We start from the raw sequence: 408 nt of genomic DNA on the forward strand, positions 1-408 counted from the left end.
TAATAAATGCAATCATACAGAGAGTGCTCTTTTTTTTTTTTTTTTTTGGTCTAGCTTCTTTGGTCTAGCAGGCTCTCCACTGAGCAGGGAGCCCTGTGCAGGCTCCATCCCTGGACCAGGAGATCATGATCTGAGCTGAAGGCAGAGGCTTAACAGACTGAGCCACCCAGGCCCCCTGTGATTTCTAAATATTTTACTAAAAAGAAATGAAAAAGCCACAAGCTATTCTGTTTGCCACTAATTCCTACACCAAAAAGGAAAACACGGCCCAGCTGCATTTATCCATGTCCCGGCACCTCAACATCAGTTTTAGATATTTTCCTATATACTTTGTAAATGTCTTTAGTGCAATCAGCTCATTAATTTATGCAAATTAGGGAAAGTGATTTATAATATCATCACCTTTAA

The sequence above is a fragment of the Callorhinus ursinus genome, unplaced genomic scaffold (assembly GCF_003265705.2).
Source record: "Callorhinus ursinus isolate GAN/ISIS: 27379988/994484 unplaced genomic scaffold, GSC_fseal_2.0 scaffold516, whole genome shotgun sequence".
In the NCBI taxonomy this organism is placed as follows: Eukaryota; Metazoa; Chordata; class Mammalia; order Carnivora; family Otariidae; genus Callorhinus; species Callorhinus ursinus.